This window comes from Amblyomma maculatum, chromosome 5, assembly GCF_055883805.1.
Source record: "Amblyomma maculatum isolate TAMU_Amacu chromosome 5, ASM5588380v1, whole genome shotgun sequence".
NCBI classification, from domain to species: domain Eukaryota; kingdom Metazoa; phylum Arthropoda; class Arachnida; order Ixodida; family Ixodidae; genus Amblyomma; species Amblyomma maculatum.
In genome coordinates this window covers 81,403,625-81,428,351 of record NC_139348.1, presented here as the reverse complement: position 1 = coordinate 81,428,351, position 24,727 = coordinate 81,403,625, and the positions used below count along the sequence as shown (strand labels likewise).

General features: G+C 45.1%; 1 long non-coding RNA gene across 5 annotated transcripts in view; it reads left to right on the top strand.

The window, feature by feature from the left end:
* Positions 1-24,727, top strand: part of LOC146188593 (uncharacterized) — a 104,318-nt gene that overhangs the window by 28,680 nt on the left and 50,911 nt on the right. For all 5 annotated transcript variants that reach the window (XR_014707233.1, XR_014707234.1, XR_014707232.1 and 2 more), the window contains exon 2: positions 3,751-3,896. This is a non-coding gene — a long non-coding RNA (uncharacterized LOC146188593). The remainder of the gene's footprint in view (positions 1-3,750; positions 3,897-24,727) is intronic.

Sequence of the window (24,727 nt, the reverse complement as noted above, 5' to 3'; positions counted from 1 at the left end):
TATCGGTAGTCAAAGCTGAAATGGCACAATCGGTCATCGGCGACCGCTCTGCTAGTAAAATTCCCTCGGGCAGAACTTGAGTTGATAAGCTGAAGTTAAGGACCGCGAGAGTGGTACGGTTCTGGGAGATATGCACAATCAGATGAGGAAGGGTGACGTGAAGCTGCAAGATGACATTAGTAATAGGACACGCGAGATAGTCGCCGTTTGGGACGGGTAGGAATGGTGACATAAGGATGTAGACGGCAGCTTTGGGAGGAAGGCGGCAGAACTGTGCTGATCGAAGGCGGGGTGAGCAAGAGGGGCTTCAGAGCAGAGCGGAAGGTCCAAGCGTAGTAGGCCGGGAGAGCAGTCAATGAGGGCAGAGTGGGCTGTTAAAAAGTCAATGCCAAAATAACATCGTGGGGGCATTCTTGGAGGACGGTGAACAACACTGTAGCATGACGACCACCAATGGCAACTCGCGCTGGGCACATGCCAACTACGGCAGCAGGGCTTCCATTGGCGACGGCGAGACGGCTGGAGTAAGGACTTTTTTGAGGAGACGGCGAAATGAGGAGCTGAGAACGGACAGTTGGGCGCCGGTATCAATGAGAGCAGAAACGTGAAGACCATCCACGAGGACGTCGATGCGATTATTTTGTAGGGCAGGGGTCAGCAGAGGTTTTACAGTCCGGGTCACAAATGCAGCGTCACCTCCTGGAGCTGCATTGGCTAGTTTTCCGGTATGTGGCTGGAATAGGACGGGGACAAACGGCGGCGAGGAAGAGGAGAGCGCGAGCGTCGGGTCTGCGGGGATGGTGAACGGTTGGCAGCACGAGCAGGGACATCGGGGTCAACAGTGGTCTGGTCGGGGCGAGGTGAGATGAGGTATAGCGAGGGGCATAGTCTCCGCGGCGGTCGACGTAGGTGAATTGACGAGATAGCGCGAACCAACGGCTAGGGCAGTGACGGGAAATGTGGCCAACGCGGGAACAAGTAAAGCAGATGGGACGATTGTCATGGGTACGCTACTCATTCGGTTTGCGGTATCGATATCGGGGCGAGAAACCGGCGGTGGGTGAGGCAGCTGCAATTACTGGAAAGGCAGGTCCTGAATCCACGGTGTCGGTGCGGCACGTAGAAGGAAGACCCATATTGGCAACCTCTTGGCGAACAGCCTGAATGAGTGATGTTGTAGCCACGGTGTTGTCGGGGGTATGCGAGAGTGAAGCTGCAGGAGTCATTACCTCGAGCTCTTGGCGGACGATGCGGGTCAAAGTAGTGTCATTAGTTGGCGGTCGAGGAGGCGGAAGATAGACACAGGAAGAGCTGGCAGCCGTGTTCGGTACCCGGTCGAAACGATGAGATATGCGCCTCTGTTTCGCTTGTTCGAAACGTCGGCACACTTGTAGTACAGAGGCCACGGTGGAACAATCCCTGCATAAAAGGAGGTTTAAAGCATCGTCGGCAATGCCTTTTACTATGTGGCTGACTTTATCGTCTTCAGGCATGGCGTGGTCGACTTTGCGGCACAGGGATAGGACGTCCTGTATATAAGTGATGTCAGACTGTAGATGTTTGCGCGTGAGAAGCGAGCGCCTTTTTGGCGGCAAGGTGACGGCCAATGGGCTTTTCGAAGAGGTCGTGGAGCTTCTGCTTACAGATATCCCAAGATGTGAGGTCCTCTTCATGTGTCTTAGACAACACCCGCGCTGTCCCAGTCAAGTAAAAGATAATATTAGCAAGCATAAGTGTGGGATCCCACCTGTTGTGCTTGCTGCCTCGTTCCTATAGGGCTAGCCAGTCGTCGACATCAACGTCGTCGGTCCCACAGAATGTTCCGGAGTCACGGGGATGGGCCATGACGAAAGCAGGTGCGGCGGCGGTAGATGTAGCGGCGTCAGTAGTCATAGTGGTGATAATGATGCGTCGGCCGCGGCGGAGATCCAGCTTGTGACGGGGATCGAAAGATTCACCTCCACCAAGATATGTTACCGGAAATATTCACAGTGCGGCAGTTGTCCACACCACTGAGGATGATCACAGTACAGCACTCGCACAGCACAGCACTCGTCTGCGTCTTCTTCTGGGAGTCTGTCGCACTTCTTTTTCGTCAACACGGCCGGCGAATACCGCTCAGTAACAATATTATGGAAAACAAGCGCTGTATGTTGTTTTTTTTTCTCTCATGGGCCTATCGCTCTTCAAATTACTCTCGTCCTCGTTTTATTTATTTTTTTCTGCTGTTTATACTCGGCCGTGGTGCAGACTACGCTTGTTAATGCATTGGCCTTGTTTGGAGCCTGCGATTGATTCCGCATTAAACATTTTGGCTGTAATCATTCTATTACAGTGCCCTCAAGATCAACTGTGAAGCTTGGTATACGGTAGCTCACAATATTCAATTCCAGTTTTAGTTGTAAGTTAATCGCCAGTGTGTCATGATATATAAGAGGCGAGCCGATCATGGTCTCTCTCGAAATGCTCGAAACTACCTATCGAAACATTTAAACTCTAGAAAAAAAATACTCCCTTTATTTTCTTGCAGGTTCGCAGCAACTTCGTAGCAAAAAAGTGCTTACTTCAACCATATTCTTCATATGCGCATTATTCCTCGCCTCCCAGTTTCAGGACTTCCGACTATTTCCAAACCGATACTGGCACCAGTGCGGCCCCAGCGCACATACAGCACTTCTCCCTGTGCATCGCGGATGGCAGCGACACACCCATCGTCAAAAAGATAATTTCAGCACGTACTATGCAATTCAAGCAACATGTTGTGCACGTTTTTTCCATCCAGCCAGAAACACATTATCTGCCCCTGAAATGCGCGACGAGAGAGGCGGGAAGGGAAGCCAGGAATCAAGTGAACAGTTCACCTTCCCGTTCCTCCTCTTTCTAGTATTTTTCAAGCCAGGACTAAATATTATTCCTCCAAATTTGCACACGGCAAATTCTCGCCGCTGTTGCTCTCCTCGCAGAGTAACGCCCTGATTTGAGGACCAAAGTGGACGTTACTCCCAACTTCTGCCGTTTTTTTCTTTCTTAGATTGTACTATTGCCCTATTGTGAGCGATAGCTCCGGCATTATCAAGTCCACATCTAATTCTAGGTTTTCCTCCACTGTGTTATCCGGCAAACAATCACCCGACCCGCAGTTTTTGTGACGACTCTGAGTTCCTTTTTAAAGTCCCCAATATACCTTAATGTTGATTCAATAATTTAGTCATTTTCTCATTTTGCGCCGACGTGGTTGCTGTCAGATGTAAAGGATACTTTAATAGCTGTCATGTTATTTGCATTCGAATTTTGCACTCACCTCATCACAAATCTGTCCCTGCTTACATTGCAAGAGCGACGCATGCGCTTATATTTTTCGTTCTACTTTGGCATTCCTCCGACAGCCGACACCATTATGCTCGTGCTGATTCCATCTCCTCAAACACTCGCATGGGCTTCCCATATGTTTAAAACTATAGACTCCGACGTAATGCCTTCCTTCTCTATCGGAACCTTTTCGGTAGTACATGCCAGATCCTGCTTGAGTGCCTCAAGCCAGGCTTCAATGTCGTCTGTTTTCCCGTTACCCGTGTACTCCATGACTTTACGAGATGTGTCCCAATTTACGCTTCAATACCTCATCGCATTGTTGTTGTGCTTCCCAGTATTGAACACATTATGATTCTTTCTTTTTATTTCGCTTTTAGAGACTGCGCCTAGATAAGCTTCACTAAATCAGCCGCTTTCCTCTTTTTCTCGGCATTTCAGACTTCTGCGATATTATTAGGGTCTGTAGTGCAATGTTCGTAGAGACAGACACAAAGAAGACGGTATCCGGAATGCACCGTGCGGTAAATATTTGATAGAAGCATTGACAACGAAGACAACGACATCAGAACCCAGCTTGGAATGATGTAAGTTTTCAAATATAGCTGTTGGCTTTTCGAAAGAGTGCAGTCTCTTCATTTTTGCAAAACGCTAGATACTGCTTCGTATTAGTACGTAAATGCTACAAACTGTGTCTGTGCTCAAACTTTTCGTTGATATTATTGAATATCGAGCAAACAGGAAACGTGGCTCCGAGGTTCGCACAGAATATTGAAATCCACTTCAGCATTTCTTACGAATACATCATGGCTAACAGCCTTTATAAAATATTTCTATGCCTGAATGGAAGCCTATCGTGATATTCATCGATATTTGAAAACACAGGTCTCAAATCTAAAACTGGGTGATCCATCAATAGCAGGCCGCAGATCTATTTTAGGTGGATACAGTCCGTGGAATCTATGTATTTTATTAATTATGGCTTCGCTAGTAGATGTCGCAAATGCTCAGTGGTCTCGGCTAAACGTGCAGGAGGTCCATCGAGTTTTTGCCGTCTACAGTGTGGTTTCTACATGGGGAGGCGCGGCCAGACGGATTCCTTCAGGCGTCAAGTGGGAGGTATCAAGATTAGGATCTTTCCTTGCGGCAACATGTAGATGGTCTTTGCCTGACAACAAACATCCCTTTTTGCTCATTACGTTCCTAAAAGATTATATTCTTTGGAGTACATTGGAAAATGTTGTAACTGGAGTAGAATATTGATGCAAAGAATCTCTGGTTCCATGAAAGAAACGTATACATTGTTAGATTTTTAATTGGAAGGATTTTATTTCTTTAATAACGTAGCTTCGGAAGGGAAGCATTCTGTAGACAATTACGTAATATTTTACTTCATGCGTGCATGCACACGGCCCTATGACCTCTAGTGGGGTAATTAATATTATGTCATCCATCCTGAACTTGGCATCTGCACGTTTTTCATTCAAATTCCATGTCTCAATTTTTGATTTGGAAGGATGTAGTTCTTTTTTACTTTATGATAGCAAATACCAAGTGTCAGAGTTTTTTTAAGTCAGAAATAAATATCATGTTTGTCCGCTTCCGTGATATTTATGTTTACCGGATCTCAAAATAAATTTTATCGAGGATTTGAATTTACGATATGGCCCATAGAGAAACAAAGTGATGGCTGCCTAGACACATTGCCTAGTTCCCGTGTACTACTGCGCTTAAATTTATTTACTCTTCGCAATAATTAGTTCACGTTAAAAATTTATCCTCGTCATTGTCGTGACACTGGGGCTAAGTCGACCCGGCCTTCACTTGGTAGCATGCAGAGTCTCCGGGTTGATGAAGGATTGAATCTTCGAAGTTGGTAAAATGTATACAAGCAGGTTTAATGGCACTGTAAGAAAACTTATTTACGTGAAAGAAAAGGGTATATCAGCAAAATAGCAGTGTTAAGAGTTCATATCGAGAAGCGTCTGGATGAGCCGTTTACCCAGGGCTCAGAGCCTCATTTCGTGCTCTGCAACGTCCTTAAAACCCCCTATGTCCAGCCCCTCTCTGAAGATGTTCACCAACCAGTTCCAGGGCACGCCCCTCAGATATCGGCATCCAATCGAACACATCACTGCACTGATGGTCTGATGCACTGACTGGCCCGGTATTGTTTCGTCGGGCGTGGTCACTTGTTGGCGGATAGAGCTTGGGAACGGCGAGGAGGTACATTTCTATGCTTCTGCAAAGATCCGATATGGTGGTTCCGGCAAATGGATTTTCTTCTCAGAAACCCAAGTGTAAGTGCCACGAATACTGCTCCCAGCATTGTCCCTTTCCGGCAATTGCAGCTCTTTTCTGCATTCCCGGGAAATCCTCTAATGGCCGTATTCGTCATGCTCCTTTCTTCTCCTGTACGTCAGCGGACATGTCATTCCGATCGTTTCCTTTGGACAATAGGCATTCCTCACCTAACAATAGCGCCTCTCGACGGGAAGGGTGAACAGTTGAACAAAAGCACTTCCGGCTATTTCCCACAGGGCGACATTTCTTTGTATTTTTCTTGAGGTTCCCTTGACAGGACCAATTTGGCAGTTGCAGGGTCTCGACAAAGCAAAGCAGGCTCACACAAAAAGATTCATGGAAACAGGCTCACTTAGAGCCCTTGCACCAACAGCACACATATCCATACCATGCCCACAGGCGAACAACAGGGCGCGCAAGGCCGGACCATGCACGGTCACAACAGCCTCCTCCCCCGCCAGAAGAGTCACGGATGGCAGCAGCCGCAGCTGCTGCATGAAGAGACGACTTAATGGCCTGCACATGAATGCTTGAAGCTCGCTGTCGCTTGTAGAGTTGTCTTGGTTGTCGTAGGCCAAACTGCTTGAGCTGTCTCTGAAACTCAACCACATGTCTAAGCAAGAACTAGGCTCCGGTCTGAAGAGACCAGGTCAAAAGAAAACTGCCATCGTTGTCCGAGAAAAGCCCACACTCAAGACGCTCAGGACCCACGTATGCCTAGAAAACCAAACGTGCTGCTTTACATCGTCACATATATACAAGCGCACGAAAAAAAAAAGAACCTGAGTATCAATTTGGATACATGGTGAGGAGCACCTCGGACCGCTTAGAAACAGCGGCTAAGCGCGTCCGCATTCCCATTTAAGTTCCCCTTTTTGTATCTTATTTCAGTATTGTACTGCTGTAAAATCAAGCTGCACCTCGGAAGGCGACTGTTCTTCGATGTCGCAGATTGCAGCCAAGCCAGGGACAATGGTCCGTCTCTATGTTGAATTTCGCCCCTCCAAGATAGCACTGCAATTTTTGAATGGCCCATACAATGCAAGCCCACTCTTTCTCTGACGCGCAATAAGCCCTTTCTCTAGAATTCAGTTTTCTGCTCAGGTAGAGCACGGGGTGCTCATTACCATCGTCATCTCTCTGGCAGAGAACAGCACCTAGCCCTCGATCACTGGCATCACACTGGACCGTGAATTCTCGGTCATAGTCTGGAGCTCGCAATACCGGACGGCTAATCAGCACAGCCTTCAGGTTTAAGAAGGAGGCTTCCTTTTGTTCCTCCCAGACTACATTTGTCACTAACCGGTGAAACGGCTCGGTAATGATTGCTACTAAAACTATCGGAGCTTTCCAATTATCTTGCGCCTTTCCAACCCGCTGGCACGTGTCGCATGACCGTACAGATTTTTCCGTGTCCTTAAAACATTCAGGCCAATAGTATTCTTGCAGCAGCCTCTGCTTTGTTTTCCTTATTCCAAGGTGACATGACCACGAGCTGCCATGGGAAAGTCGCAGTAAGTCTTCGCGGTACTTTTGGGGAACGACTAATTGGTCCCGCTCTACTTCGTGCTTATCCTTGATTAAGCGATACAGCACTTCCTATCTCATCTCGAAAGAAATATTCTTTGCTGTCTTAGTGGCGCGGTGGCGCTGCCTTATCTGCTGTATCTTGGGATCATTGGCTTGCTCCATAGCTAAGTCCTCTCGGGTTCCACTTAGAAGTCTCGTGAGATTACTAGACACTGGCGGCAAGAGGTTACTCTCAAGAACGTCCTCATTCCGCGTCGCATCAAGCTCACTTTCAAGTTGACTTATCTGAGATGCCTCGCTCTCAAAATTTTCTGACACGCAGTCTTCCGCATCGACCACTGTTGTACCTGTCGTTTCCTCCGCTGTGGAATTTTCTTGAGTGAGCAGTGTAGCTAGTTCTTACGCCTTCGAACGTGTTAATGCTTGCACAGCTCTCTCTCCGAAAAGGATGCCCCTCTTTCGCAGCAACATGTCCGATTTGTTGGAAAACAAATACGGATAGCACTTAGGAAGCTTTCCTGAAACGGCAGCCTCGGTTGTTAACTCGCCCCAAAGGGCCCTCGATGACCACGTTCGCGATTGGCAAGCACACGCTCTGTTCCTCCACTACCTGGCGGATCCATGCACACTGTCCTGTATAGTCGGAAGGCGACACATACGCCGGATGGACAACATCCATCGTTGCGGCCGAATCGCGCAGTACCTTGCAAGGCCTCCCGTTGACTACTAGGTCATGCATGTAGGGTTCCAAAAGCCTCATGTTTTCATCGCAGTCACTGAAAGACGAGAAAGCAATCTTTTCTTTCCGGCAGTTGACGGCAATGTGACCCTGCTCATTACACCTAAAGCATGTGAGCGGCTTCCTAGCACCATGCTTGTTCTTTGTGTTCTGCGCGTTGGTCACTTCCTCACTTTTCTCACCGCCGTCCTTTCTAGGGAGTTTGCATGAAGAAGCCTTCCTTTCTTCGTTTGCAACTCTAGCAAAGTGCCTTTTCTGACGGTTATTCCCACTCAACTTGGGATTGCGGGGCCTATACACTGCTGAATTGCTGAATTGTCGGCGCGAAGCATACTCCTCAATGAGTTCGGCAGCTTCAGTTGCCGACTTAATGTCGCCTCGGTCCTGTAACCAATTTCTTTCTTTTTCTGGGAGGCAGTTATAAAACTGCTCCAAAAGAATTCGCTCGACTACAGCGTCCCTATCACTGTATGAATCTGTGCTCTATAGCCACTCGCCCAAATTGACTCTTAAATTGTACAGGAATTCAGGGTAACTCTCGTCCCTGGACTTAGTAGCGTTCCGAAACCGTTGTCTGAACGCCTCGGCGCTAAGCCTATACTTTCTCAGAAGGCAAGCCTTGACCTTCTCGTAGTTGTCCACGAGCTCCTTGCTTAGCCGCGCGACAACCTCCGTTGCCTCGCAGGGCAGAACCGTCAATAATCTCTGAGACCAAGTGTCTCGCTGGAAGGACAGTTTTTCGCAGGTTCGATCAAAGTTAGCCAGATACAGACCGATCTCCCCTGATATCACATATGGCTTCATGTACTTTGACATCTTGAAATCTGCCTCCTTGTTGAGAAGAGGTACCGCTAGCTGGGGACAATTGCCCGACCTCTTGCTAAACTCTACTTCTAATTTCCGGAGCTCAATTTCTTGCTCCAGCCTTTTTTGCTTCTCTCTCAATTTAACGCTCACGCCTTTTCCTCTTTTTCCCGCTCTTTCTGCTGTCTGAGCTGCTCCTCCTTTTTTTGTCCGATGAGGTTCCATGCTTCACTGAGCTCCTCATCATCGGTTCCCAAATCAGTGATTGTCTTTATAATCAAGGGTTTTCGTGCTAACCCCTTTTATCAATTCTCAATTCCTCACACAATAGCAACAGTTCCGGTTTCTGCAGCTTTTGTAGGTCCATGATCGCTCCGAGTGTAGGCTACTTCCAAAAGAACTGTGCAAACTATCAAACCTAAAGGCGTTTCAACACTCTTTACCAGTTCTAAAATCTAACCCTGCTCTAGAACCTGGTACACATCAGAAGAAAAGCCAAGCACTCACCCACACATGCGATCGATGTTCCGAGCTGCTCTCTTGTTGGCCAATTGTTGCTCCTGCTTGTTGCTTGAGGTGCCACCTCAGATCACCAGATGTTGTGGCTTGTAGATTCTGATCCACCTCCAATCACCAAATGTTGCGGCTTGTAGATTCAGATCCCAACGATGGTCACCAGTTGTCGTGACGCTGGGACTAAGTCGACCCGCCCTTCACTTGGTAGCGTGCAGAGACTCCGGGTTGAAGAAGGACTGAATCTTCGAAGTTGGTAAAATATATACAAGCAGGTTTATTGGCACTTTGAGAAAACTTATTTACATGATAAAAAGGGTATATCAGCAAAATGGCAAGCGTTAAGAGTTCATAGCGAGAAGCGTCTGGATGAGCCGTTTACCCAGGGCTCAGAGCCCCATTTCATGCTCTGCAACGTCCTTAAAACCTCCTATGTCCAGCCCCTCTCTGAAGATTCTGACCAACCAATTCCAGGGCACGCCCCTCAGATATCGGCATCCAATCGAACACATCACTGCACTGATGGTCTGATGCACTGACTGGTCCGGTATTGTTTCGTCGGGCGTATCACTTGTTGGCGGGTAGAGCTTGGGAACGGCGAGGAGGTACATTTCTATTCTTGTGCAAAGATCCGATATGGTGGTTCCGGCAAGTGGATTTCCTTCTCAGAAACCCAAGTGTAAGTGCGCGCCACGAATACTGCTCCCAGCATTGTCCCTTTCCGGCAATTGCAGCTCTTTTTTGCATTCCCGGGAAATCCTCTAATGGCCGTATTCGTCATGCTCCTTTTTTCTCCTGTAAGTCAGCGGACGTGTCATTCCGATCGTCTCCTTTGGACAATAGGCATTCCTCACTAGTCAATAGCGCCTCTCGACGGGAAGGGTGACGAGTTGAACAAAAGCACTTCCGGCTATTTCCCACAGGGCGACATTTCTTTGTATTTTTCTTGAGGTTCCCTTGACAGGGCCAATTTGGCAGTTTCAGGGTCTCGACAAAGCAAAGCAGGCTCACATAAAAAGATTCATGGAAACAGGCTCTCTAAGAGCACTTGCACCAACAGCACATATCCATACCATGCCCATAGGCGAACAACAGGGCGCGCAAGCGCGGACCGTGCACGGTCACAACATCATCAGGAAGAAAGTGAGCACAGAAGTTGATGATAACCTTGCCAAAAGACTAAATATATGCCCCTGGGTATCGGCTACGTGAAGTTTGCTTTTCAAGGGCCTTAGGAATACAACACAAAGTACAAAACCTAATTCCCTCCGAACAACATTTCAGTATACCAAAATTCTTCCGCGGATAAAAATAGTTCTTTTTGCAGCGCTTCCCCTTGCAAATGCTGGCTGTGAAATGAGCAAAACATAGGATGTCGAATATTCAGCACGATAGGTTTCATTCAGATATAGCATATATACCTACGTATCCGGTAACGTTTAAAATCGTAGGGCATTTGACTTCAAAAATTACATTTAAAGAGCATTAAATATCGCAAACTATACCTAGCAAATACCCAGTAGTTCTATTTTCCTTACTTACCTAGGTACATCCTTTTAAGTGTCTGCTTACATATAGTTGTGATGCCATTTGTATGTAAAACTTTGTATGCTTAGCTTCCCTGTGAGGGCATACTGCTGCAAACTCTAGTAAAGCGAATTTAAGCATTTTTAGTGCAACATTGAGGATAACACGGCAGCCTACATCCACCATTCCTCTCCTAGCCAAATCGCAATACACACTCTGGCCTTCGTGGTAGACCAGACGTGAAGATGGTGTTTTACGTTCCCTTTTTTCTCGCTCAAATCGCGTGCACGCTATCCCATTTTCAGGAGATATTTTCGCTGCAGTCTAGTTTTGCGTTGTACGTGGGACAGCACACTTACTTAAAGTAATCCGCATGGAACGTGCTAGTGAGATGCTCATTGGAGACGTGGAGTTTGTTGGCTGACTCCAGCACAGGCGCGGTCGGTATGAATACCAAGAAATGCAATAGAACAGATATTTGAATAAACTGAACTTGCAACCAAAATTAAGGCGTTAAAGTAAAAAAAATCCCTGGACGGACGCTTAAGTGACGTGTTTATGCTACATAAGATAGCGTTAATGGCTCTTGCCTACGTGCCCTTTCACGGATCCTTCTTCGCGGATATGATCTTGACTCCTGGCATAATATCAAGTCCTTCAAATTGTACGCCTGATATCTCGTTTATAGCAATTAGCATGAAGTCATAAGTTTCCAAGTTTTGAGAAAGACCACTAGACATACAAAAAAACAAAGCACTGTCTCAATCAAGCCATGTGATTGGCCTGCACAAATTAAAAACGCTTTTCTTGCTAATCTCTCAAGGTCGTTGAAAGACTCGATCCCATCTTACACATATATCCCGAGTTCAAAGCTCAGGATGTCGCATGAAGATATCGCAGACGTCACTAAAACAAAAATATTCCAGAGCCAGGATCGTGATTTCAGCTTAAGGCGCCGACAACGTCACGTTTCTGCAAAACATAGGTTTTCACACGTCAAATTTAATTGAAAATCTGGGCAATCGTTTGCACTTACCCAGTCAATCATTCGACCTTTTAAAGCCAACTCGTTGAGTAACGATCAGCCATTGTGTTTTAAACAAAATAGCTTGAAGAGAAAAGCACCATTTAAATATTTTTGCCGCGAAGTTAGCATAAGAGGTTGGTCGAGAAGAGTGATGCCATTATAATTGTTTTTAAACATTTTCAAACTACGCTTGATGCGAAGCAAAAACTCTTCGATCAGAATTTGAAACATACGTTGATTTACTTGACGAAATCCCACCATCTTTTTTTATTATTTTTGCAAAACAATAATTACCAGTATTGAAATCAAGCCAAAAGAAACTAAAATGTTATACATGAAATCACTGTGTAGAGCATATAAAATAAAAACATATAGGCAGGCAACAAATGCTGGGATGAAGGGAAAAATCAATTTTATTCAATGATTACGTAAACTTAAATCGAGAGGTTTTACCCGAAACAGGAACAACATAAATATTCAAGGTATGCAGCAAACAATAGAGATATTTATTTCGGTGCCCAAATGTCTAATAACTTATAACGGAATGGGCGCCAACTTTCCGCAAAGCGACAAGGGTGCTTCCGTCCTCTCCATTTCGCTCTTGTGTTTTTATTTACACATGCCCCAATTTTTCTTAAGTGTACCACTGCAAAACCACTCCAACAAGAAGTAGTTCTCAGATCCAGTAATGGCAAGGGAAGTATGCGTCATTTTGAATTTGATACGCCGCATTTATTTATGCTCCATACATTTACCAGATAAAAAATTTGAAGGACACTTAAGCTTCGCCTTCAAGAGTGGAACGCGATAGCGTTATTGCACCTCGTCGAGAAAACTTATTAAACGCAAGGGTATTGGGGCATCCTCGCACCGGTACCCGCGCGACCCGAAGGGGAGAAGCGGGTGAGCGAAGATAGTGATCCAAAGAAAGGAAAGACGCTTGATTCTACAACCCGTGAGGGTGCACGGCGAAACGTCAGGGGTGAGTGGCGCGCCACGTGTCGGGGCAAGATGGCTCTGCATGTGCGCAGAGCGCAGAAGAAATGTAGCGGAAACGTACTTCGCTACTCGTGTAACTGCGACTTCTGTAAGTAACATGCTCATAATTACCGATATACACCGCAGTACAACGTTCTACGGCACGTTTCTAAGGCAACACCGCATTCCCTAGAAGCACTTTTGTACCGGTTTCAAGCATCGAACTCGTGGCTGAGTGGTAGCGTCTCCGTCTCACACTGCGGAGACCCTAGTTCGATTTCCACCCAGCCCATCTTGGAAGTTGCTTTTTATCATGTTTATTTACGAAGTGCATGCCGGGATTTATCGCTCACGGCCAACGCCGCCGACGACACCGTCTTTTCTGCCACGCGAGCTCCTTAACGGTACCGCGTTAAAATCTGCTTGGCCCATTTACAAAGCTAGTTGGGGCTTATAATCATATATTCCACGCAAATATACTTAAGTACTAAGATAAAATTGACAGCTATAATAGTGAAACAAGAAAAAAAAGGAAACAATGGATATATTTCTTCATTAGCAAAAGAAAATATTTTCGCAGAGTTGTTAGTTTCGGTATAGAATCACATTTAGCGGAATACTATTGCATATTTGTTGAAAATTAGAACTACGAGTCGTTGACAAAATTCGTACAGCCTCACATGAAGATTAAAAACATGATTATTTTTATTCCTCGTATCACGTGCAGAAGGAAAAGGAGCTAGACCGGGGTAATTGTTCCAAATAATGTTATTCAACTTTATAGTCACCTTTATCAAAAATAAATTCAAACATGGAAGTACTTTCTATTCTCGACAGTGTGGATGGCGTGCCAGGCTCAATTGAAAGATGCGAAAATGCGTAAGTCACATTTGTGGAGACAGATAAAAAGCTCTAAATATGTATATAGATCAAAAACCCACATAGATATGACCAGTTTCTAGCCTTGGTACGCGCGGCTCCTGCAGGGGTCGACAAATGAATTGCAGCGGGGGTCAGCCAGCGCTTGATGCCCCTTTATGTGACCCGGTGCTCTGCCGCATAACTACGCCGCTCCGAGGAGAAGCCTCACCTTCGGTCAAGCTAAAAACACCTAGACATCCCGGCGCTTGTGCAGGGCCCTTCTCTCCCGTCGCATCGCGGCGGTTTCGAGGCTGGAGGCTCGCTCGCTATTCGACATCTTGGGCGGACGGCAAGGGCGGCATCCGGGTTACACAAATCAAATGCCAATAGTCTCGGGGCCCGTAAAAGAAGGCGCTGCCGTTTAAGCGGCGCGCGCTCAACATTGATTAAGCAGTACCGCTTATCGACTGACGCCTTCCGTCGACGGTTCAGGAATGCAGGTATAAAACCTTCTGGGTCTTTTCCGGAGTTTGCTTACATTCTGAATGCAAATTTGATGAACTCGCTCAGACTCTGAGGTGTATGATGACCTTGATAATGTATCAGAGAAATCTGTCTAGAATACATTTCCAAGTCTGAATTCAGTTCAGTTCAGTAGTTCAGTCGTGTCCGACTCTTCGTGACCCTATGGACTATGTCACGCCACGCTTTCCAGTCTCTTACTTTCTTCCTAACATCACATAACTAAGTCTGAATTAGGAAATGCGAATGTAGGCGAAAGACAGACCCGAAACAAAATCGTTGAAATGCACCGCCGAGTTCGTAGAATAGTTTCAGGCCGAGTGCGACGCGGGAAAAGAGGTTGCGGTCGGTTGAAAGTCCTAGAGGGATTTCGTGAGGCGCCCATCGTAGAACGAGAACTGAGTACCCGCTAAGTCTGCAAAGAAAAAACAAGCGAGGATGACTACAAGAACGGTGAAGCCGTACGAAACCACGTTGACATAAGAAAAGAAGGGAAAGGAGGGTGCGAAATCTTTTGAGAAGTGGAAACGACAATCTGTCTACACTGTCGCGAAAGGCTGTCACAGGAAAAGGTAGCTTTTTCGCTCGACCCTTTCGATGCGGAAAATATGAGCCGTCTGGAGCCGTACCTGCGCGAACTGACCAAGAAATAGAAACAGCGTCATTTTCTTCGCGGCTCTTCTGCCATGACAAATTTTATGCACCGTGCACTTGTTTCACCTCAAGATGTCACCGGCGAGTGCATGCGACTCGGACAGGTGGCGCGAGAGGACACCATTTGTGTGCTAGTCACATGTCACAACTGAGGGTCCGTTTGGCGTATTTTACACACAGGAGGTTGAGTCAATGACCTTGTTAGAGCAGTTGCAGCAGGAGAAAAGGAGGGTGAGCTATGGGGACCGCTGAGTGCACGCACTTCCGCTTTGGAAAGCCCGTGATATCCAGGACCAGTGGAAACATTCGAGGCTGAAGAGCATGCTGTTGCCAAAGAAATGCTCGCATACACACTGGCACAACCGCTTTCGAGAATGGATTGCCTTTTGTCTCATCAATTGAAGAAATCGCGGACTAGTCAGAACGTTCATTTTTAGATTCGGACCATGCTTCCTGGGAACTAAATGCTCACTCAGACCCAGCGGCAGCAGCTCTCAAGAATAAGACGCCTTCTGTCTCGCCGAGTGAATAGAGTTAGAGATTTGAAACCTCTCTGTTGCCTTCCCAATCGAACCGCTTCTCGAGGTCACGAAGATATGAGACTCTACGATATGTGAGTCATCGTGCTCGTGAAGAAATTGAGAGAAACAACACTCTACTAAACGAGCGCGCGGGAGCACCCTACCGGCCAGTGAATGCAGCCACAATACGTCCTTTTGAATAGGAAGCGCAAAGAAGCCGGCTTTGAAGGCGAAATGGGAGTGTAAAAGTCAGCGCTTTAACATTGAAGAGGGGAAGCATGTCACCTGGCCTTCACCATTCAGGGTAGTTTTTATATGCCATGTAGTGGTCGAGACACCTAGATTCTAAGAAAAAAAGAGGGTAAAAGGAAAGACCTTTTGGGGAGGCAAGAAATTACCGCATATCCAGTGACTCCATTCGAGAAAAATCTTAACGACCCTCCACCGGTAGGAAAAGCGTCCCTGCGACTGCGTAGAAAATTGCCGCGTTGCCTCCTTCAAGGTGGTCAGATGACAGCCCTTCAGGGATTCAGCATGGAGTAAAAAGATTGTCCCCTGTTAATCACACTGACCCTTTAGAATATCGCCACGTTGCTGCATTCAGGGTGGACAGCTGGAAACTTCAGGAGTTCAGCAGGACGCCAATTGTTACAGCGAAATAATCCTAATTTAGGAGTCACAGCGTGTGTTGTGCGCCGCACGACTTCCATGAAAGTGCTAGGTGGTTCCTGTTTGTGGCGCCCTGCTAGTGCTCTTGGAAGTACCTTGAAGCAATGGTCACACTGTCCGTCCTAACTAGGCCACTTTTGTGAGCTGTATCTGAGTTAATTGTGTATCTGTCATGCAACTTGAACATAAACATTCTTCTAGAAAGACTAGGTTCTGAAAAGGTGACAGCTGTATTCAACTTCAAAGTTCAATACATAAAAAAGCACTACGAATGAGCAATCCACAAGTACTCTAACATTTAAAACATTAGTTGGAGTCCACAGCAGATTCCTCTGGCTGCTTAAGCTGAATAAAAATTACGAGGGACTTTAGTGACTAAAGTAGTTAAAGGTGAAAGCATGAGTTCCGCATTCTGCTGCGCAACTGGCAGAGATTAGTAATTAATTAGGCTGTATGGCTATTCATTAGTCCATATAATTGAATACTAAATTAGGCATTAGGTAGGCAATTACTTATTTATTCATAATTTATTAAATATTGGAGAACCAGTTTATTCAAATATTAGTAAATATTTATTCAATTAGCCGGTGATGAGTAATTGATCATTGATTGCCATATTGGCATATATAAGGCATGCATTCGCGCATGCTGTGGTAAAAACTCTGAAAGACGTATACGAAATCCTCGCTGAACACCAGCCAAACATATTTTGTCTGCAAGAAATGCATTTGAAACCAAGTCACTTGCTTGTCGAAACATCTCACTTAACACAGACTTAGAGGCAGTGGCAATACAAGCCTTAATATTCGGTAACATAACAGCAGTATGTTTGCTGTATATTCCGCCAGATTATGGATATGTAGGAAAAATTTTGAAACGCTGATAGACCAACTTCCAGAACCATGGCTGCTGTTCGGAGACTTTATTGTCCACCGCCCATTATGGGGATGTACAAGAACGGACTTCCGAAGTGCACAAATTGAAAAGTTCTTGTTGTCCTCAGGATCATGTTTGCTCCACTCAAAAGAGCTAACATACTACAGCTCAGCTCATAATACGTACACAGCCTTTGATTTAGCTATTGGCTCCGCAATACTCTTGGCAGCTACAGAGTGGGTTGTTATTGACAATCTATATGGGAGCCACCATCTTCCAATCTCTGAGGTACACAGGCAATAAAAATGCAAATATGTCTAGTCCCAGGAAATGTAAAGAATATGTGGCCAACTGGTACATGTTCAGGGAACACTCAGTTTTGCACTGTTCATCAGTTACTGCCTTAGGCGTTTACGAATCTCAACTCTTCATCGCGCTGCAAATGATAGATGCTGCAGAACAATACATTCCACTAACATCTAGTAAGCCACGAAACAAACGAAGACCCTGTTTAAATGCCGAATGTAAGACTGCCCGTAAAACACAAAACAGCGCATGGTCGAAGTTACGCCGATGCCCCACAGCTGAAAACTTAATAGGCTTTAAGCGCGCAAAGGCAAATGGCAGGCCTGTTCGACGCATCTCCAAGCGAGAAAATTGGTCCACATTTCTTTCTTCTGTGAACTCTTATTCTGATGCACACAAAGTATACAACACGATAAGAGCACTCAAAGGATATAGCACTCTCCTAACGCCCCTTGCCAGTACCAGTGGTGACTCTCTTGAACATCAAGCAGACACACTAGGGCAACACTTTGAATACATATTCAGCTCAGCGCGCTATACAGATTCATTTTTGCGGCACAAGGTAACTGAGAAGAGGAAGCCTATACATGATAAAAGACCATGCAGAGAAAGAACAATTGTCCTTTCACCATGGAGGAGATTAGGATTGCACTAGGTACATCAGTGAACACAGCACCAGGTCCTGACAGGATCACATATGAGATGCTCAGGCACTGCCATGTGGACACGCTTGAAACTACTCTGCCTGTATAAAAAATTATGGGCCATAGGACGCTTTCCTAAAGCATGAAAGGAAGCGATCATTATCCCGATATTAATATACCAGAAAAGAGCCCACTCTTGCTGCTAGTTATCGGCCTATAGCTCTAACCAGCTCTCTATGCAAGCTTTTAGAAAAAATGAAAAATCGTCGCCTTCTACATTTCCTTGAATACAGTGGTCTTCTTCATCAAAACCAAGCTGGATTCAGAGCTGGTCGTTCAATACCTCACCAGCTGATTGCATTGGAGTCTTATGCAAGGAATGCTTTTGTACACAAAACATGCTTTATCTGTCTTTTTTGATCTTGAAAAAGCATATAATACCGCTTGGCGCTATGGTATCATCCACGACCTCTTCTCTCTTAGCATCCCAGGGAATATGCTGAATACAATACGAAGTTATTTGTCTGAACGAGCCTTCAAAGTTCGTGTTGGTAATGCATACTCAAAACAGTACATAGAGAATATAGAGAAAAACGGTTTCTCTCAAGTTGGTGTGGCAGCTGCACACTTGCAATAGTCAAAATAAACTCTCTAAAAAGCGTGCTGCCAAAAACCATTTCTTGTTCTGTATATGTTGATTACGCCCAGATAAGCTTATTATCTTGCAACTTGGCCATCTGTGAACGATAGATACAGCGAGTTGTTAACAAAGTGTCAAGGTGGGCTGATGGCAATGGGTTTAAATTGAACTCTGAAAAGAGAATTTCTGTACTTTTCTCTAAGCAGCAGGGCATCTGACCTAGCTGACTCCAACATTACACTGAATGGTCAGAGCCTTGCCTTTAAAAAAAGAACATATTACGGACCCAAATTCTTTTAAGACTGCCATATGTAATCTAATTTATAGATGGTAGTCAATTGTTTTTGTTCGTTTTCGGTGACATTGTTGACTGTCGGAAATGTTTTTTTTTTCTTTTTGTCTCACCTGTTTTTCCGCTTTTTTTTGCGCTAATCCTTTTTTTTTAACACTTTTCGCCGTGTTATTGTTTCTCCTATGTTGTTTTATGCTGCACTGTACCCCGTACCAATGTATCTTTCCCACTCCCCTCTTTAATGCCTTCGGGCCCTGAGGGTATATAAATAAATAAATAAATAAATAAATTTCTTACCTTAGTTGCTCATGAAAAACTTTCCTTCATTACCCACATAAAACAATTGAGACTGAAATGTCTCGAAGTAATGAATCTGCTAAAAATTCTGTCTCACCGGTCTTGGGGCACAGATCGCGATGCCTTCTGAGCCTTCTGAATTTTGTAGTTTTAACACGCATTGACTATGGCTCGATGGTACATGGGTAAGCATCATCCTTTGCTCTAAAATTGCTAGATCCAGTGCACCACCTCGGCCTTCGCCTCGCCATGGTGGTTTTCGAACTGGCCAAATTACAAGCCTCTATATCGAGGCGAAAAGATGGTCACTGCAACGAAGAAGAAAATTCACTTGTGTAACTTATGCCGCGAAGGTACTATGTCAACTGGATCATCGATGTCGCCGGCTCCTTCTTGACACAACTAGTGCAGAACTTTTCTCAAGAAAACCATCACTAAAGCCACAATATTCAGTCATATTTGGCACGCATATTGAACATCTGGACGTTCTGGTTACCAGTCTTCATACAACTTCCATGAAAGACTTAATACCTCTTTGGGAAATACACGCTGTTAATTGTGATCTATCGTTCCTTGAAGTCGGGAAACATGCGTCCCCTACTGCCATACAGCAGCACTTCATGCCACTTCAGGCGAAGTACACTTGTGATGAATATTACACTGATGCTTCAAATTCTGCTCAAGTCTAGTCACATGGCCCACAGTTTTCGCAGTCAAAAGCACTAAACAGACATACAAGTATATTTATTGCTGAATACCACGGCAACCTACTAGCTGTGAGACACATTATAGAAAAGGAAATTGGTCATCTTCCCAGACTCCCTAAGTGTTTTACGTCCCTATCCTTTCGCAAGTGGCACAATAAGAACCCAGTCCTGAATTCTCTTTATAACACGCTTATTCCTACCCATAAACTAGAACTTAAAATTACAGTGTGTTGGGTGCCAGACCACCGTGGTATACCAGGTAACGGGTAGCTGATAGGCTGGCTGTATCAGCTGCCCTTCGAAACACTACAGACATTGACAAGATAACATATCAGGACCTCGAGCCATACATCAAAAACATGATTCGACAGCAATGGCACGAGGAGTGGGACACAGCAATTGAGAATAAATTACATGCAATAAAACCAAGGATAGGCAGGTGCACTACAGAAAAACGAAACAGATTAAAAGAAGTAGCTCTGTGCGGGCTGAGAATAGGTCACACATATACAACACATTCATACATTTTAACAAACTCTCCTCAACCGCATTGTTTGAGATGTGGTGACCAGCTAACAGTGATCCGTCTTTTAATTGAATCTCCTAGACTTGAAAAACAAATAACACATCATTTTCCCGAATACACAAGAAACAAATACACACACATCCGTCTATCTTTCTTGGTGTTGATCCATTTATATAGAGATTTTAATATTTAAATAAAGTAGGCTTTTTATATGGAATTAATTATCAACGTTGGCGTCAGCCTGTTTTCTTTTACTTAGATAGCTTTCTTTTAAAGAAATTGTTGCTGAGGCAGCTTAGCTTTTTACATGTCAGTTCAGTTCCGACTTTTCGTGACACTATGGACCGTATCACGCCATGCTTTACGGTCTGTCACTATTTTCCTAACATCACATAACTTCATCTGCAGCGCCTAGAAGATGCCATCTAACCACCGCGTTCGCTGCCTACCCCTCCTCCGGTAACCATCAACCTTTCCTAACATAAAAGTTTTCTCCAGCGACTTCTCTCGTCTTATCAGATGACCAAAGTAGCTAAGCTTTCACTTTAGAATTTGACCATCCAATGAGCAGTCAGGGTTTATGGTCGCCCATATAGACTATTTGATCTCCTAGCAGTCCAAGGAACTTTTAAGAGTCTTCGCCAACAGCACAATTCAAAGGCGTCAATTCTTCGGCGGTCAGCATTTTTCATTGTCCAAATCTCGCATCCATACATCACAACTGGAAATACTATAGCACGAGTTATACGGATCTTGGTTGGCAGTCTGATGTCTCTGCTCTTAACTAGGCGGTCAATGCTAGCCATGGCTCTCTTTCCTAAAAGCAGGCGTCTCCTAATTTCATGGCTGCAGTCACCTTCCGGGGTAACCTTGGAGCCCAAGAAGAGAAAATCTGTCACAGCTGCCACTTCTTGTCCCTTGATTCTCTAGGACTTGATAGTGCAAGATGCCATTATCTGTCTTTTCAATGTTCAGTTTAAGCCCAAACTTCTCACTTTCTTCTTGTACGCGTATCAGGAGTCTCTTGAGTCTCCCTTCACTTTCTGCCATTAAAGTGGTATCTCCCACTTAAAAATTAAGAGCAGACACGTACATGTCGGCTTTTAATTTTTATTCAGACCACTATACACCACTGTTGTTAGATTATCCACTGCGAAAGAACATTTACAGCCTATACACCCCTGTTTTTAAGTACATCAAAAACATCACACCTCGGATGTTTTATTGACTTCAGTTGACACTTCACCTCGCGTTTGGCGCTCTTTGGCCTAAGATGCCCTTGCGCCAGAATATCAGTCCATCATCATCATTGTCGTCCATGAAGAGCTTCGCCTGCTGCTTACCACCACCACCTCAACAGAGCCAAGTAGCAATTATTACGGACATCGTGCGTAAATAGGTACAGCAGGCACTATGTAGGCCAACAAAGACAGCCGCTCCTGAGCAACAATCAGCCGTTAGATAAGTGGGCGTGCTATGTAGTTCGCCTCCTGGACGTGTGACGCCAAGCCCCCGTCGCTTCTATTCTGGTTCCGAACGCCGCCCCTTGGCCCCCGCCCAAGCCTACGAGCAACGCCGAAGGCCTTCCTGCTTTCCTGATTCATCTCTCACAACAATGCAAATACGCATTCTTAGACGCATACAACTAAATACACTTCTTACTCCAGCCCGATCGTTTCTATGCCGAATCAGACATTTCCGCGCATGCCCAAATTGTTCCGAACAATATGCAAACTTATAAACATTGCATGTTTTCATGTCCTGTCGCAATTCAATCACCCCACTTTCCCCACCCTCGTCCCTCAACTTGGCAGGCTTGGTTAGCATCTGACCAGCTGAAAGATCAGTTGGCCTTGGTTACCCTGTTCAGGACATTCTTGACGCATAGCAATGCGTTAAATAAAGTTGTTTCCTCCTCCTCCTCCTCCTTAGCAGTGCACTTACAGGCGCGTCGGACTGCGCGGCTTCGCTATCGACGCCCCATGACCCTGTCTTGGCGAACGACCTCTACAAATCGAGAACTGCTTGCGGAGGGCATAGTCACCAAGCCATCGGTGCCACTCTAGATCGCCGTAGAGCGCCCGTACAATCATACGGCTATACCAATATCACCTAAACCCCGTATACCCTTCCTCTTCGGGAAAATTGGGCTTCTACAAATTTCTCATAAAGTCAACTTAATGTTAGGGCGCACTTTAGACCAGTGAAGTGCGATGAGGCTGAAGTCTTCCACCTTCACCCACCTTCACCTTCACCACTCCCACCTTCCTTCCTTCCCTTACGAGCCGTGTCACGTATCTGCGAAGTGTAACAGATACTGCGCCTTTTCTCTCCTCGCAACCAATTTTAAACTCCTCTGAATTTTGCTTTACTGCGTCTGCTTCTATATGCTGTGTGGTGCGGAGTTCGATGAAGCGTCAAATGGTAGGTGCTGTTCAGGCGCCTTTATTGGAAAGCCGGTGGGGCCAGCTTCGTATGTGGGGATCGCATGTGAGCAATCGGTCATCGTCGGATGTGGTGTTATGGCCGGATGTGATGTCAAGATCCCGCCAGCATCTTTTATTAGGCATTACCGAATTTGGCCTCATGATGGCGCCACATCCAGCATAATGTCATATTCGGTTATGACCGACGACGTCACCAAGAGATGACGTCACAGTCGGTCACGAATGTTAATGTCACTATCAGTATCATCAACTGTAACTGTCTTCATCAGGAACGACCACTGTCATTGTCATAATTACTATGATCATCATGTCTAACTGTCACTGTCACTAACTACCGCTAGCTATTATTATCGGTCACAATTTACCACTAACGTTCTTCACAGACAGCTTTAGAGGTAACTAGAACCCGGTGGAATCTGGAACTATTCAGCGGAATCTCGCGAAAAAGTCTGATATTTCGCGTGGACGCACGCACACATCGACGGACGTACTCATGATTCTATAAAAGATTTCGCTTTATATAATGTCGATATGGTTAAGGGAACACGTTCTCAGTGTTTTCTAACATAGAACCGAGACAGTAAAATCAGCTGTTACTTTGCAAATTTGAAGCGATTACTACCAAACCAGCTCATCTTAAAATTATAAAATGCGACAGCATTTGTGTTTGATTTGTGTTTGGGTGTATCTATTTTTTTAACTTTATAATACAACTCGTATAAATATTGAAGGAGAATGCTGCAGCATGTTTAAAATAAAATGTAAATTGATTACTGCTCAGTGTCTCTCGTAGCCTGAGTCGGTTTGGGACGGTAAGCCCCACAAACCCAAAACGCTTATATCGCAAACTTTCACTGACATGGCAAATGCTGCTTCAAGACTAAAGCATAACTGGTGTTAACAGTGCTAAAATAACTAATGTAGTTATGCACCATTTCATACATATAAGTCAAAGTTGCCATAGGTACGGAAGAAGTACCCCCTACAAAGAACAAACAACATGCTTCACTCCGCCTCAAGCTGCGGTGGAACCTCCCGAGGAACTCTCAAGCCTAGATACAGCCTTTGTTGTGCATGCGGGAATTTAGTATTATGAAGCACGTTCCATGATGCCTGATTACGCCGTTGCATGTGTAAATAGCATTTTGTGTGATATTGTTGGTATTGCTTTGGTGAAATGCGATGTTTCAAAGCAAAGCAAGAAAGAAAAAAAGCGTCGTTACTCAATAACGGTAAGAGCGGGCATGTTTGTCCGTTTTGCTAGAGGCAGAGGTACGACTCTCAACCTGGTTTATTTTGTTTTTAATGATTACTAGATAGAAAGTCAAAATGGAAGCTTTACATAGCAGCTCCATAGTTCATTGAACTGGAAGTGGTGCTTGGAAAAACAAGGGCGTGTGTACTAGTGAAAGTAGAGATTTGGCGTTCATCATACACGACGGAAATCGAATTTTATTGAGTATGAATCTACCATATTTCACAATGCGAGAACAGCATGTGTTCACCCTGCTCGGTTGTTCGTGTGGGATTTTGTTCAGCCAAATAATGTTTTTCCTTTACCTCGCAATTATTCGAGCGCTGAAACCGAACATCTGACTTGCAAGTGAAAGAATTGTACTCCAGGTGTTCAATTTTTCCCGTCCTCTCCAATACATCATCCCTCATAGCCTAAGTCACTTCGAGACAAACTTATAAATCCGAATATAAACTGTCAGAATTTTTCTTTTGTCCGCTAAATAAGCGTGCACAATTTCATGCGTATCAGCATGCTCTATTAGTCTTCGGCAGTGTTCTCTTCCCATGCATTCATTGCAGATGTTGTTATACACTGAAATATTTGTTCATATACCTCCAAATACAATGCTGAAACTAGTTCTTTTCTTGTCTTTCTGTTGCCTTCAGTCATTCGTAAAGGAGGCTGTAGGCCCGAATAGACCTGCAAATAAGAGTGCTACCTAGCCACCAGCCTTGCCTACATATTTTTTTCGAATATGCTATAATAAATAACATTTATATTTTTTTCTCCCGTATTAT